The sequence below is a fragment of the Pogonomyrmex barbatus genome, unplaced genomic scaffold, assembly GCF_055798465.1.
Source record: "Pogonomyrmex barbatus isolate J1 unplaced genomic scaffold, ASM5579846v1 scaffold24, whole genome shotgun sequence".
NCBI lineage: Eukaryota > Metazoa > Arthropoda > Insecta > Hymenoptera > Formicidae > Pogonomyrmex > Pogonomyrmex barbatus.
Window position 1 is genome coordinate 628,764 of NW_028297121.1, and position 16,809 is coordinate 645,572.

The 16,809-nt window shown below is 37.0% G+C and overlaps 1 protein-coding gene and 1 pseudogene across 1 annotated transcript in view; one reads left to right on the forward strand and one right to left on the reverse strand.

Annotated features, from left to right (window-relative positions):
• Positions 1-16,809, forward strand: part of LOC105427732 (uncharacterized) — a 142,728-nt gene that overhangs the window by 111,645 nt on the left and 14,274 nt on the right. The gene's annotated exons all lie outside the window — the stretch shown is intronic.
• LOC148936298 (uncharacterized) lies at positions 13,326-16,702 on the reverse strand (annotated as a pseudogene).

The following is a 16,809-nucleotide window of genomic DNA, read 5'->3' on the forward strand; positions in this document are numbered from 1 at the left end:
ATAAAGTACTTTAATATATATAAGCCTTTTCAAAATCGGTTATCCCAAATCCGCGCCCTCCCCTTGTTAGTCTTAAAATTGCCGAAACTAAATTATTTCTGTTGCAAAATTTTTTGTTTGCGATAGTTTTGATATGCTTTTTCAGTGACAATCTATCAGTCGGAATCCAGTTTCGAAGTTCTTTACTAATATTTAAGCTAAAACAATTTTAATTCTTAAATTAACTTCGTTGAAACTATTGCCTATTCTCAACAAAAAATTAACAAATTTTCTTAAGAGAAACAATTCTACCTAAATGAAATGAGACAGATACAAGAAAAGCTTCTAGTTTCTAGATTCCAAACATAACTCTCATTTTTTCCTACTGCAAATTTTCCGTTAATTTATAAAAATGGTCAGAATCTCCCATGTGGACTTTTCACCACTTCTTACTCAAGAATGCATTTTCAGAGGGGGTTCTTTCTCTAGGTGTTATTCGAAACTTTGCTGGCCTTTGTCTGATATATCTTTGCCTGGTACAAGCAATTATTCAATTGATAATAACTTTTATTATATCTCTTCCTTCATTGTAAAATAATGTATATCGTCATAATAATTTCATATCTTTTTTATTAAAATTCTAATAAAAATTACCTGTACATATTAAAGAAATCAAAATCCATGAAGAATCGATTGCGTTTTCTTCTCGCAAATTTGATAAAAAGAGATAGAAATTATTCACGGCCATAAAATATAACACTTAGTATATGTATATATATATATATATATATATATATCCTAATAAAATTACTTTTTAAAAAAGGTAAAAAATAATCAAATTCACGCTCCCGTTTTCTTATTTATGTAAAAGAAAGAATTTTATACAAAAATTTTTATCTACAAAAGTCTTTTTAATAATAAATTTCATATTGACAATTACATATTCACATACAAAAGATGATATGAAGAACTGGCGCCAACTTCTAATTTAATAAAATAAAAAGAGCTTTATATTGAAATACATTTTATTTTGTAGTTCATTTTTATTTGAAAAATCGTTTCATTATTTCTACAAAAAACATAATATCAAAAATTGGCACAAACTTTTAATTATATGAAGTAGAAAAGAAACTTTGCAAAGGTGAAAAAAGATATTATCAATCCAAAATTAATGTCAATTTGCCAAAAAAATTTTATTGAATTATTGTACTTGTGTTTACATAAAAATAAAATATAAAAGAAAATCTGATATGTAAGAAAAAAAACGATGTACAAAACTTGGCGCAAAAATTTATGCACTGTATAGTGGAACGTATTTGATGCTTAACTAGATTTTTTTATATAATCATGTTTTTCACAGATAGCTATGAAAAATTCAGATGCATTTTGTTTTATACAGCTAAAAAAATTATCTCCTAAATCTTGTCATACTGTAAATGTATTCAAATCAGATATTCCGTTTTCATATCGATTCATTAATATACCTAAAACATTTGTCACACTCAAAAATTTGTTTTTTAATAACATTTAAATGCAAAACTGCATTTGTGTAAAATGAAACTTCATCCTTATTTTGGAACCCATGTATTACCCAAAGTATTACTCATGTATTACTTAATATTTTTTTGAACCATTTCATGAACAGAAGAAATAACTTTTGGTAATGTCCATAAAGTATCTTTTATTTTAGTATATTTTTGTTTTGAAATAGTAATCAATTTCGCTTCTGATTTTTACGTTTTTAATTGATTATATTCAATAATTGCATCTTCACTAGCTTTTATAGATGAGGGATCATAATTAATTAAATACAAACCTTCTCTAGAGCGTTACGTTCCTTCTTTGTTTCGTTATTTTACGGTGCGCTGTTTCCTTTGGCGGAGTACATTGTTGATTGTTCGTACAAACGAATGATCGAGGAGCGGAGTACTTTTCATGCAGATCGTTCGATGGAGGACTGATCGCACTCGTGTAAATTTTGACATAGCAAATCATTAATCCCCCCCCGTCTCTCTACCCCTCTTTGTAGGAATTTTATTGCGATCAACCATGTAGCAACATGTTCGCAAAAGAGCGTGATGACGTTTAAATTTTTTCCAGGAAAAAAGCTGCGATAAAATGACTTTTTGTGGAAATCGACGTATGTGTCGCGACATGTTAAGAAAACAGCGCCGATATTCCGGCTGCTATAAACAAATTTCGAAGAACCGTGCTCCGATTTAGACAAAGAAGTAGCATTGATGACTGTACGTGTCGCGGCATGTTAAGAAAAGTTCCGATAATCCGGCTATAAATAAATAGATAAATAAATTGCGACTCGATTGCAAATGTATGACGACGTTCCGGTTTAGACAGAGCGACAAAAGAAACTGCAGATGATATATAATAGGTCATTGGGCGCGAGATCACAGTAAGAAGTCTAATGAATTAATCGAATGTGAGAGAAAAATGAAATACCTAGAGCGAGTGGAACGCGAGCTGCTGAAGCAGTGCAGCCAGGCTGACCTTGATAGAGTTTTTCGCATGACTGTGTTACGTCCTGATTGTCCGTTTTTAGGTCAATACATTTAAGTACTTTACCCTGGGATTGGACCGGTTTGTGAATTAATCAACCCCAAATAGGAAACGAATTTTATAAATTTTGTATCGAGGATCCTTCTTATTAATTTGATTATAATTTGGATAATTTACATCGAAATCAATTTTTCTTAATTTATATTTAGGAATTTGCTTAATTATTTTAATTTTAGTTTGTCTTTCCAAATTTTTAAGTTTTAAGAACAATGAGAGGGGATTCTTATTTAAAATTATCGTTTGATGTTGAAATCTTAATCTTTTAATTTGAACTTTGCGCCCTCCTCTTTTGGGCATGAATACGTTTGAAAATAATTATTTATTATTAAGATTCTAAATTCAAATTATTCAGTCGCAACACCATTGGCTGCGACTAAATGGTACGCTACGCTATTGTTAGCGACCGGTTTGGATTTAGAATTATGATCTTGATTTTAATTAAGAAGAATTTAAGATTTCAGTTTTCCCAATTATTTTAATTTAAAATTACCTTTATTAGTCGAGGAAGCTTTTAAATTCTCCTAAGAGAAATATTACAGAAATTGATTAAATTTAAGAATTTAACCCTAAGGTTAATCACGCGCCACAAACTAATGTCACCGCCTAGTTAGTATCGAAGAAAGGCCACGGCCGCTTTTTCCTTTCTTCGCATTCATATTTATAGTTGGAAATGGTCAGAATCCCCGTGCGAGCTTCTCACCACTTCCTTCTTTCAAACCCATAATTAAGAGCGGGAAGGTTCTTTCTCAGAGGTGTCATCTGAATCTTCGTTGGTAACAATCGAAGCCTGGTATCGAGAAGAATTCAATCAATAAATCAATAAATCAATATTTTATCATATTACGCGCATTCCTTCATTTAAAATTATAAGATGTAAATAGCCGTGACAACTGCAACGATGCATCGAACGTACGTTGAGTGCATCGAACAACTCGAGGAACTTAGCCGTGTTAAGTGTTCTTGACTCACCGTTGCAAATAGACAATCTGTGGTGGCAAAGATCGCACGACTCGCGGGTGCAAAGGTACAATTAGAAAGACGTTTTGTGCACTTTGGTGACGAGTATGCGAACACCAGTAGAGACAATGGATTTCTCGTTTGGCGAGAGATTGATACGTTTGAAAGCCGTATATTGATTGGTGTGGTGATTAACATGGACTATATCGAGCCGCGATGATTTTTGAAAGCCGTGATGTAGTGCTCGAGCGAGTGTAAGACATTGTATTAGGTGTACAAAAAAGTTCTGAGCTTTAGATTTCATACAATCGAAATAACAATTTAAATTTTATATATCTTCCCGCCCTTTTGCGGTTTTAAAGCGTTGACATTTGGCCTTCTAAAATGCCATACGGTTTGGCGTTTGATGCACATAACCTCAAAAATCAGTAGTGTTTACGATGGCAATAACAAAAGAGCATATTTGATTTTCCATCTACTTCGCGTTTCATCTGAAGAAAAATGCTGCTGAAGCCACTGCAATGATTTGTGCTGCATATGGAGAGAACGCTGTCATACTACCCAAATAAGAAGGGAGGGTGTGTGTCACGACGGGGCCCGACCACGAACCAGTCGTGAAAACTCGTAATTATTTTGCGAAAAAATACCACCTCAGCCAAGAATCGAATCTGGATCTCCTGCTTACCGGGCAGGCATCTTATCCTTTCGACTATCGAGGCATGTGATGATATTTATCGCAAATAACGTGTTTAGAATAACACGTCAACAATACAATCATACATATATATATATATATATATATATATATATATATATATATTACAATATACATATATACATGTATTCTTTCGAATCCCCACGACCGGTACTCCAGAGAGATGATGGTCCTATTCTCTCGATGGATGCAGGTCGGACTGCAGCGGCGACACCCTCCAATGCCATTGGCAAATATACAAATAATCCTCCTGGAGCACGACAGGAGAGATTGCATCAAGCATGGCTCGAGCCCCCGAATAAGAAGGGAAGGTGTGTGTCACGGCGGGGCCCGACCACGAACCAGTCGTGAAAACATATAATATTATATAATACGTATGTATGTATGTATGTATATATATATATGTATGTATGTATGTATGTACGTATGTACGTACGTATATATGTACATATTGTATTTTTATACATTTTTTATATACTGTTGAAACTCGAGTACGGATGCATCTCGACGATATCAACCTGCTACAGGTCGTCGTATCCCCGAATTATGACACGTCTTCGCGGAAAATTTCTTCTCGCCGAAGCGTGCAATTCCTCAACGAATCGTCGTCTTTCGGAACTAACATTTTTTTCACGTCCATTGGATCTCATATTTCGACGATGTTAATAAGATATGTTAATAAGATAAGTAAATAAGATATACGATTTAAAATTGCTTTTTTCCTCACTGACGCTAATCGACTGGTTTGTTTCGTCGATACGTGATTAATTTATAATAATGTCGGCTTTGCGAAGTTCCTCGATAATCGACAGCATCTCGTTGTCGTGAGCGTTGTGACCAGCTTGGTGCGAAGCGTCGAGCAATCGAAGTCGATCCACTAGCTCGTTAATGTACTTGTATCTCTTTTTGCTCATGATGGGATCGCTGTGGTCACGTCTATGAGCATTCGCTGTTAACAGTATACTTTTATATATTTGTTTCTTCTTCGGTGAATATAGCCTCATCAGAAAGTTTCTTGAAAATCAATTTGTATAATCCTGGTGTACCATTATATATCACATTGTCTATGATTATAGAGTCATTTTTGTCAACATCAATCTTTTTGTCACTGAGCATCGTACCACTTTCATCGAAATAGACACCGTACATATTATCGATCGCTTTATCTATGTCCTCATCGAGAAGAAGGCCCACATACTTTCATCCCAACAGTCCTAGTTGACCATGAAGCACTTCACGACTTTCTGTTTGCGTTTGCAGAGTCTGTTTGCTGGCTGTTTTCAATGACGGTTCACTGACGTCTTTTGTCTCAAAAACATCTTCGCTTCGCACAAACGACGGTATTTTCAGTTGTTCTTTAGATAATTCTTTCGGCGAAGGTTCTTTCGATAGTTCTTTCGGTAGATTCGTACGTGAATGAATCTGACGTGGTGTTCAATTGTTTTGTACGTCACTTTTTAGGCGGCGTTAATTTTAACCATCCAATATCCGTCCAATCCGAATCCCTGTTAGTTGTAGTGTTATCGTCGTCATCATCACGTCATCTTCACTGTCTTCACGTTTCTATTTCTTAATATTCTTTGCAACATTGGCTTCTTTTTTAATCGGCTGAGATTTCTCGATGTTTTCAACAATTTGTTTTAGAGGTTCGACGATGAGTTTGAAACGTCTCTCCAATGCTATTCCAACGCTTATATTATATATCTTCAGCTATTTTATCAGTTTTTAAAGCGCGATATTTTTTTGCGAATCGAATCGCTCATTTTCGCAATTTGTTTCGCTATTTTCTCGCGATTTTTGATATTATCTATGTTGCCTACTTGATGTATAGGCGTCGACTAATTACGTTATGGTACCGCGAACGTGTTAAATTCTTTTCTGTATCGCCCATTGATAAGCGGACTGTCCTTATCTATCACTAAGAATCCGTACTCACGCTGCCAACAATCATGACATAACGCACAAAATTCATCGTACGACATGTCGGTATTCACGAGTCATGATCGTTGTAAACATGTTTCAAGTTGGTACCATCCTATTTGAATAGGATCAGCAGATTCGCATTGTTGCGTATCAGATGTTGAGATATCTTCGCATATGTCTGATAGAGATAGAAGCAATCGACATTCGAGTAGCAGATCATCGAGAAGTATTCTCTTATCATATTTTGCTTATCGAATGCATGTCGTCGAAGACAAAGATTAAATTGGGACGTGCCTCGTTCGGAAGAATGACATCACTGTTGTTAAAGAACATAAAATAGCCAATTTCGTCGATCGAAGTCAACAAAATTTCGAGATATCGATATTTTGGTTGTTGCAACTATTTTGAGTATACGTACACGTTCTCAAAACATACCTCGTGCGGACTCTCGAGCAAGCTTACGAGAACGTTGGTTTTACCGCAATTCGACGCACTGCAAATAATGGCGCGTATAGTACTTGGTAACATTTCACCATGCTTGCGCTCCGTCGCGTCCTCCATCATTCGCGCTTTATCGTCGTAGTTCGCGACGCGTATCGTCAGCGATTGCCGCACGAATTTCATGTTCGTACTGCCTTATCTAGGCTTCGATTGAACGCCTATTTATAGGCGCGCGAAACGGCGAAACGGCGAATGGCTCAGTTGTAAAAATGTATTTCGCCCTGTCGCATCTCTCCGATATTCGGGATTTGAACGCTGAGCAGTTGCAATATATATCGAAGGTCGTACTGTTACGACTATATCGACCACGTGTGGGACAAGCTTCCGGAGCATATAAAGACGGATTTGAAGGTTCGTACCTAATGTCGCTGCGTCGAGCACTATAACCAATCGTTATAACCAATCATTATAAAAACGCACGCACATCGACGATCCCGCACCGAAGGTAAAGGATTGTAGCGTACGTCAGCAGCAGCAACATCATACGAAGGCTGCGTTGGAGGTTTGCTCAATTGAGCGATAAACGCGGTTTCTTTCGAGTTACATATTCTCGGTTATCAGTTTTGCGCCTCGGATACTCGGCTGAAGAAGCGATTAGCCAGAGGTGAAACGAGCATAAATCCACTGGACGCGGCGTGCCGTGAACACGACATTGCGTATCCTCGGAGCAACGAGCAATCTCGTCGACAGACATGCGGCGGACAAGGTACTCGCAGATAAAGTCCTAGGACGCGTCATCGCGACAGACTCTGAACGAGAGAGCTGCAGCTGCAGTTGTTTGGGCAGCCATGAAAGCCAAGACTAAGATTGGCATGGGTATGAAAGCGAAGAAAAAAGTTGATAAAAAAAGAAACGAATACTTCAAACAGCGAAACGGGATGGCGCATTATCGATTCTGTCAATGTTGGGCGCGTTCGGATCTTTGATCGGCGGAGCGGTCAGCATGGCGAAAGTGGCAACGACAGAAAAACCGCGCGACTCAGCTCGAGGAACGTCACAATCGTGCGATGAAAACGCGCGGATAGAGATTGTATCTCACTCCGTACAAATACGGACGGGGATTATATCTCGCTCCATACAAACGCGAAAGAGGTGTAACAGCGAAAAATGGAAAAAAAAGAAAAAAAACGACAAAGAGATAATAAAAGTGCCTACAGGCGTAACCACCAATGTACAATTGGACTAGCTAACGAGGCGTATGCGCGTACCGTACTTCAGAGGTATTTTCATGCGTAACGCGTTACCGATTAGCGGTGCGTGTCGAAAGAAAAGCGGTATCGTAAATCTGGATGACACAATGGATTCCGATACTCATTAGATAGCGTATGCATAGAGGAATGATCGCATCGTGTATTTCGACAGCTTCGGTAATCTTCGCCCAAGGAACTAGTGCGATATTTCGAAGACAATGTTATGACGATAGAGTACAATCGAACGTCCTAGACATATGATGAAAGCATCTGCGGATAGCTGTGTCTCTGGTTTCTCGGTCGACGTGCGTGAATTTAAAAAGTCCGATAAAATATCGCGATGTCTCAGTATTCATTGGACGCTTTTTCCATCATGTCGCTGACGCTTACGCTGAGCGGGAAGAGCAACGTTCTCGCGGCAAACTACTTTCCAGCATAGATTTGAGCGACGATGACTATGAGCTTGGTCTAACAATTTTGAAAACTTATCATACGATATCGAATGTAAACGCTTCGGACAATACATTTTATTTTGGCAAACGACGCAGAAATTCCTGACGGGTCGTACGAACTGCAGGCCATAAATGAATATTTGAGACGTGAGATTTTACGGAAACGACCGCGACGCGACGCGCCCTATGGTAATACCGGTGACACCGCACGCGGTGATAACGAGATTGGGGAATATCCGATATTGTTCCACGTAAATTACAACACGATGAGGTGTGAGATTAAATGCGCCTACAGAATAAACTTTAACAAGCCTAACAAGCCTAACATTAGATTGCTGCTGAGTTTCTCGAAGCGTATACTGCAACCACGAAAATGGCATGAATCGGACGTATCGATCAACATGATGAATGTAAACATTATCCGTGTAGAGTGCAACGTGATCGCGGGCGCGTACAGCAACGACAAAAGTGTGCACATGATACATGAATTTTCGCCGATCGTGCCGTCAGTATATAAGATATTGGAAAGGTTGATGGAGATCATTTACTTGTCAGTTCGGAGCATTACGGAGCTAACGATACGCATTGTTCACCAGAACGAACGATTGCTCGATTCTAGAGGAGAAGAGATCACCGTCAGATTGCACGTACGACGGCGACAGCGATAATGCGAGCGTGATATTTGAGATGCTCGTGTTGAACGAAGCGAAGCACACGCAGAAAGGTAACGGTTTTATAAAATCTTTTATAAAGAAAATATCAATTGATAATACTCGCTCATCCGCTGCATCAAGAAGAGGAAGAAACTTAACGCGTCGAATGTTAAATTTTTATAAACTTTAGGATTCGCGGTGCGCAACTTGTGAGATGACTGACATCTTAAACATCGAAGATGAGCCAATCTTCGACGATTGCATCGTCAAGATTGAGACTCACGCGTACCCGTTCGCCAATACAACGAGTACAGCGATGAGATAAGAATATCCATATAGCAACAGGACCTGTACACATTGCTGTACGAAAGCTTTCTATATGTCGAGGAAAAACTAACGAAGAACAGAGTTGTCGACGGATCTGATGTAGTGATGTGTTGGGAAATAATTTTGTTGCGTTCATGTTCAATGTTTCAATGAAATTCGATATGAGCTCGATGACGTGGAGATTGATCGTAACAGAAACGTAGGCATAACTAGCATGCTCAAGATTACGTAATGACGTCATCCGATAAAAGTATGATTCTGAGGAATGCCGGCTGGGATGCGCATATTAACGCAGATGGATATTTTAATTTTTGCATATCTCTCTACGCACTGTTGGGATTCTGCAAGAATTACAGACGCGTGATAATCAACGCTCGTCATAAGTTCATCTTGATACGATCGCGTAACGACAACAATTGCCTGATGGGAAATTCGGCGTTGGATCCCGTGATCGACTATTTAAGATACAATGGCAAATGTCGCACGTGTTATTGAGCAAGATAAAAAAAACTATCAATGCTGCGCACTTTGGAGAGTGAGCAATACTTGAGCATGGCTTTTCGCTCGTGGGATCTTTACGAATTTTCGCTGTTACAGCGTACAACCAAGGTACAGGGCCATTTGTGGGCCTTCAAAACCGCTACTCACCTCGAGAAGCGGCGATACGTCATCTTCACTCTGCAGAAAGGCCGAAAGAACATCATAGCCGAGAACACGAGTCGATTCGACGACTGCAACTTGACCAACGTGAAACTCTATCTGAACTCAGAATGTACGACGATATCCGTACGATGATATGATTCTGGATTTCAGGACAAAAAGCGATGGTCTATGTTGTACGAAACGTGCGTTTCTGCAAGGATTACTTACGGATATGAGTATTTCGAACCGAATCTCATCGTCTTTTCTACATAACGGTCTATTCGTAATCATCGATTGTTCTCGACAAAATTAATCGGTCAAGAGCGCAACCGTGGACGTGAGATTGGAATTTAAGACTAAAGAAAACGTATCGATGAATACCACCGCGTACTGTCTGATTATATATGATCGCGTGGTTCAGCACAACCAATGTTGTACGCAAGATCATCGCTGACATGAGAGAGAGAGAGAGAGAGAGTGAGGGGGGAGGGAGGGGGAGGGGGGAGGGGGAAGGGAGAGGGAGAGGGAGAGAGAATAAAATCTACGCTACATCGAAATCGACCGCAGTTTCGAAAAATTGCTCGTCATGGTTGTGCCAACGTTTGTAGACTTGCAAGGTTTCTTCCAAGATGGAGGACAGTTTCTCGTAAAGGAGTTTGCTGCTCTCAGAGAACGGATTGTTCTTTCTTACTACATTTTCGCAAGTCCTATACCGTGGCATTTCCTCGCAAGTGCCGACAAGTCTCGCGCACGGTGGGTAACGTCATCACCATACACTGCGGAACATGGGACGACGAAACAGTTCCATACAGCAAAGCTAAGTGTTTGATTATGACGGCTGTGCACGGTACGAAAGAACACGACGACGACGATGACGACGATGATGCTGTCGTATATATATCTACAGACATGGAAAAACAACAATGGTTGTGGAACTTGCTTCTGGACGATGATCGACACTCACGTGTATAGAGACCCTGAATGCGGATTACGAAGACGTAGATTCTCTGAACAATCTGCATGCTGATAATACTTTGCGATGTGGATATACTAATTGCGCTTTACAAAATGTATTCAAATTGTTTAATTGATGGTCAGATAACCACGATTAAAAAAAATAAAGAAATAAAATATATAATATATGAATTATGTTTTTTTATTTCTTTCCACGTTCTTTACATTGATTGTTACTTAATATTGCAACGATCGACGCTTTTTTTAGCGGTGCGAGAAGTTATCTTGCCGGGGTGACTTATCGCGGGTCGAAATGTAGATCAGTGTGTCGGTCATGCAGATAACAAAGAAATTATATCATGATTTAAATGTGAAACTTTTTTTATTCATATTTTTTTACATGACATTTTACGTTTTTATATAACTGATTATCCAATAATTAATTAGTAATAGCGCGAACATCTCTTTGTTTTTTCTCTTTTTTGCACATGGCGCGCTCTTCTTCCTTTCTGCACATAGTCCTGATAAAGAGCGTAAAATAGTAGAGTAAAATAGTCATCGATATGGAGTTTGTAAGCGTAATCATACGAATCTTTTTCTTTGCTATATACCATGCTAATGCAGGTTCTTCAGAAAATGTTACCATAGAGTGTCGTTCAGTGAGGTCTTGGATTTTTTATCTACTTTTCGAAAGAGAACATCTTCGAATACATATTGTACGCGATTCCTCTTTGTGTTGACGCATGATGTGTATACGCATATTTCCCGAAATATTTTGGGAGGAAGTCGGGGAATTGGGAGTCGCATCTTTTCACAAAATGCTGGAGAGTCGGAGTGTAATGTCTTTTCAAAAAATAAGCCGTCACGTTCACCGGTGGATGATGCGCCACGTTAAATAAGGGCAAATTTGGAAATTCTTCGATTGATAGACAAGAGCATAGGACAAGTCGTCAGGTATTAATTTAACTTTTTTACAACGACTGCACATCACAGTTTTCTCTTCCAATGTTATGTCCATTGTAAAGTTTCTTTTTCTCTTTAGCAGTATTCTCACTATATAAAAAAAAGATTCGAACTATGAATTATCATATATATCCTTCATTATTCTTATAATATACTCATAACTGATCTTGTCTTATCAATATGATAATACTTCCGCAAATGAGTAATTAGCAGATAAGAGTACAGCACCGTTATAAGTGATACCTGTCATTCCATAGATGCGACACTTCACGTTTTTTTGTAAGCAATGTGTTTTTTGTAAGCACTGTGATCTCGCGCCTCCAATGATTTACCTCTATAATATCATCGAAAATTTCTTTGTCCCTTTGTCTAAACTAGAGCGTCGTCATACGTTTTTGCAACCGAGTCGCAATTTGTTTACGCCGGATTATCAACGCTTCTCTTGATATGTACGTCCATTTCTAGGGAAACCCATCTTTTTTCACGGCTCTTCTTAGAAAAAAAGGTTGTGGCGGCGAATGTGTTCAAATTGTTTAAAAATAAACATATATAATATACAAAATATGTCTATTATTCCTTTCCTCTCGCCATAAAACAATCATTATCCGAACAAAATAGTCATAAGATTCGTAATAAGAGAGAGCCGCAACGGCAGAGAGAGAGAGAGATTGATTGATTGAACTTTATTAGCTTTCTCAGCTATTTCATATACATATACATAATTATTATACACTATTTACCACATATACTTTCAACATTCTCTTAAACGATTCAATTTTTACGCACTGCTTTATCTCGGTTGACAAAGAATTGTATATTTTTATTCCTTCGTAAAACAGACTCTTTTGCGCACTTCTAGTTTTACGAAATGTTAATACAATGTTTCCGGCCTGTCTCGTTTGTCTATCATATTCACTTCCCATTTCTAATCTATTACTTAACGCCATCGGTGCCATGTTATTTAAAATTTTAAAAATAAATACCCCCACATTATAATATAATCATTGCCTTACGGATATAAACTGCAGTGCCTGCAGCATGTCCTCAATTTTGATATATCTATTGCATTGCAAAATAACTCTCATGGCACGGTTTTGAGCTACTTGAAGTTTGCTCAATTGCGTTTCTCCCATTCCAACTAATAGCGTAGCACAGTACTCAAAGTGAGGTGTTATGATCGACTTATGTACAATGCATCTAGTGTACGCCGATACGAAGTTACCTATTCTATTTAAAAAACTAGTCTTTTTTCCTATTTTCTTTAGCGTATAATCACAGTGATCTTTAAATTGGAGCTTATTATATCGATAATTACGCTAAGATATTTTATTTTTTCGACGCGTTCCAACTTAATTCCGTCCGAGCATCTCAATATAATATTTACCTTTTTGCTTCTTTCTTACACTTCTGATTATCATGTATTTTGTTTTATTTGCATTCATTTTCAACTTATTTACACTCATCGACTCTTCTACTATGCTAAGTACCATGTTCATTTTCCTCTCTAATTCCGCACTACTTTCCCCACTTACATATACTAAAGTATCATCTGCAAACATTTTTATATTGCATTCTTCTGGACAAAATTCTACTAAATCGTTTATATAAATTATAAACAGCAAAGGCCCTAGTACTGATCCTTGCGGAACTCCATATTCCGTTTTTTGATACACTTTGACCATTGATTATTAAATCTAACTTTGTGTTCTATTGCTTAGATATGATTTAAACCACTTCAATACCATCCCTCTCATTCCATATTGATCTAATTTTCCCAGTAATCTTTTTCTATCTATCGTTTCAAATGCCCGTTTTAAGTCCAAGAATATTACTCCTATCATTTTTCCCTCACTAATTATCAACTTCCAATCATCAATGACACTTTGTACGCTGTTTCGCAATGATATTTTCTAAATCCCGACTGATGTTCTGTTATAATATCATTATTATGCAAGTATTTTTCAATTTGTTCCTTTACAACTAATTCTAAAACCTTCTCATAAATTGGTAATATATTAATTGGTCTATATTCATAGGCTTTCTTTGGTTTTTCTATCTTAGGAATCGGTATTATCATAGATGTTTTCCATCTCTTCGGACATATACTATTTGTTAATGACTCATTTATTACTCTTAATTCGTTAATAGTTCATCTTTTATCACTTGAAAACTTATTTTTAATATATTGCTAGATATCCTCTCATTTGTTCCCTTCTTCTGTGGCAACGCCATAACAATTTTTTCTAATTTCTGTACATTTATGCATTCAAAATTTTCAATTATGCCCCTGCTTTCTATAACAAAGATAGTTTATAAATTCTATTATTATAAATAAGTTATAAATTCTATTATTTCCTTAATACTCTGTATATAAAATATATTAAATTTATTCGCTAAAGTACATTCTCCTACATTCTCTAATATTTCAAAATCTATATTATTAATTTCTCTTGAACCCATAGTTTCTCCTCTTATGACTTCTTTTAAGGTTTTCCACATTAGAACAGGATCATTTTTATTATCATCTATCATTTTTTCATAGTATTCTTTTTTTTTATTTCTAATTAATTTAACTACCGTATTTCTTTCAATTTTGAACTGCAGCCAATCTTGTTCATTGCACGTATATATCACCCTCACATATGCTTCATCTCTTTTATTTGTAGCTAATCTTATATCATCCGAATATCATTTTTTCCCTTCCCATAACTTTGGAATTTTAAACTTTTTCTTTGGTGCTATGATATCTAATGCCGCTACCATATTCTGAACAAACTTCTCTGCTCTTTCATTTACCTCTAAGAAATTACCTCTTTGTTCCAATCTTTTTCCTATTTCGTATAAAAATTTATTTATTTGAAATTTACTAAAAATAAATTCTAATAAATTCTTCCTAATAAATTCTCTATATTTTATCTTATTATTACTTATATTAATTTCAACGCTTATCCATGAATGATCTGATACTTTTGGCTTATCGTATACTTTACATCTTGGTATTTGCGAAAACTAAATCTATCAAAGTTTGACTGTTTTTTGTGATCCTCGTCAGCTTATCTACATATTGCTTCATGCCCAAGCATAACATTTCATTTATTAGTTTTTTCGCGTAAAACATATCCATCATTAAATTTATATTAAAGTCACCTAGCATAATACATTGACCTTTCCTTACTAGAAGATCCACTATATTCTCTAGAAATTTTATAAAATCACTATCTGAAGCACTCGGTGAATGATACACAACTATAATCACGCCTTTGTATATATTATCTCTCATCTCAATCGCAATGCACCAGCAGTTAGATTCTATCTTCTTCTTCGCTATTACCTGATATTTGATATCCTTTCTTATATAAATCACAACGCCTTCTGTGTTTCTGTTTTCCCCATCGCATCTAACTAAATCATATTCTGGCACATTTAATTCACTATCTTCGATTTCCGGGACGAGTCTGGTCTCCGATAACGCCATGATTGCCAGATCCCCTTTATGTAATCTTGAATTTCGTCTTTGTGCGCCATAAGACTTTGCGTATTCGTGTATACAATTGACTTCTTCCATGATTGCTATTTAGTAGACTCCCAGCCAGTTCTCTTCTTCTCCTTCTCCAGCGCTCTGATGAAAGTCGGACATTTTCTACTTAAAGCATCGTGTTCGTCATTTATCTTTAAATTGTATGTTTTATTCTTGTGTATACAATTTACACATCTCATCTTTTTTTGCCTTACATTTGCCTGCTCTGTGATTCCCAGCACATTTATGTTCCTGCCTGACATGTTTCCTGCCGCTTACAATTTTTGGCAATATGGTAGTAACCCCAGCATTTAAAACATCTCTTAACACTGTAATGATTGAACACACGACACTTCTTCCATCTGATATTTATTTTCTCTCTTCTTAGCATTAGCTCATGAGTCATTTCATCTACTTCTAGTATTAAAGAATCACCCTCAACAATTCTCTTCACAATTTTTATGCCAAATTCTTCATCTTCTCTGCCGTCGATTGTATTCTGCTTCTTGATCGTATCAATTAAGATTTCATCTTTCAGCTGTATTTCTTCTTCTCCAACATTTACAACTTTTATTTTCGGTCTTATTTTTTTCGGTTCTGTGATCTTGAAGTCTTCACCTAGCTTCTCGCGTACTGTATCTTTCAGTTTTTTTCATTTCTCCCTCGCTCTCACATCGCAGAATGACCGAACCTTTACTTCCTTTCCTCAGCTTTGTTATTCCTACCTCCATTTTCTTTATATCTACTTTTTCTTTTACTAATTTCTTGGTAGTTTCACTCTCTTGTTCCTTTAACGGTTGGACACTTAAGATGCTTTTTTTCTTCTTATTTTTTACTGCCGCACTATAACTTCCTAATCCATGTCCTGATATTCCAATGGTTTTCTCCTGCATATTCCTCTTCTTCAAGTTCACGCTTAAAAGTTTTCAATTCTTTCCGAATGATTTTTGCAATCATCGTCTTAATTTCATTCTTACATGCTACTTCATCTTTTATCTCTCTCACTATTCTAATCAGCCAATCAATTTTCACCTCCATTCCAGTTTGTTTGCTCGCACCTGATGTAGTCACTGCTGTTCCCGTCGAACCCGTCGATCCTGTTGATCTCAATCTGTCTCTACTGCCACCCGCTGCAGGCGTTTTCTTCATTCCTGTTTTATCACTGTCACCAATGATTTCTTTAAATGGTCCTTCGCATTTTACTAATTCATCCTGCTTATTATATATTTTATGCTTGAAAGTATCCCGGAAAAAAGAAAAAAGAATTTCACACAGGCCGTACATTGCAGCACAACGTTTTTTATTTCCTTCTTGCACGCACAACAACGATACTCTGCATAATCAGATTCAAGCATGTCCTCATTACCGACTGTTATCCTCAATATCGATAAATCATCACGCGTTCCACTAATTAGTTACCTTAGCGTCCACGGTCGCCAAATAATCCACGTCAGCACTTTAA